At 50.0% G+C, this 256-nt stretch overlaps 1 protein-coding gene across 1 annotated transcript in view; it reads right to left on the bottom strand.

Annotated features, from left to right (window-relative positions):
- LOC119581719 (nuclear factor interleukin-3-regulated protein-like) overlaps positions 1-256 on the bottom strand; it is a gene marked incomplete in the record, with an annotated part of 10,582 nt that overhangs the window by 9,496 nt on the left and 830 nt on the right.

The raw sequence follows: 256 nt of genomic DNA, 5'->3' as shown, positions 1-256 counted from the left end.
ACAAATGGCGGAAATTGCGAACTAACACTTATCCTTCGCACACCAACATCAACTTAGGCAACTAAATCCTCTAACGATGAAGGCAATGACGTTTCGATACCCCCTTCCTTCACCTCGCTGGCCCGGCCTTGAGACAACGCACAAGGAAGCCAGGCCATGCAGCAGACCAGGCCAGCTAGTCTGCGGGACACGTGCATGTCCGAGATTCGAGAAAATAGTCGCTTTTGCAGCAAGAAATCGTTCTTGTAGTAAGTTC

This window comes from Penaeus monodon, chromosome 15 (assembly GCF_015228065.2).
Source record: "Penaeus monodon isolate SGIC_2016 chromosome 15, NSTDA_Pmon_1, whole genome shotgun sequence".
Classification (NCBI taxonomy): domain Eukaryota; kingdom Metazoa; phylum Arthropoda; class Malacostraca; order Decapoda; family Penaeidae; genus Penaeus; species Penaeus monodon.
Note: the sequence above shows the minus strand (reverse complement) of the source record. Positions and strands in the feature narration are given on the sequence as shown.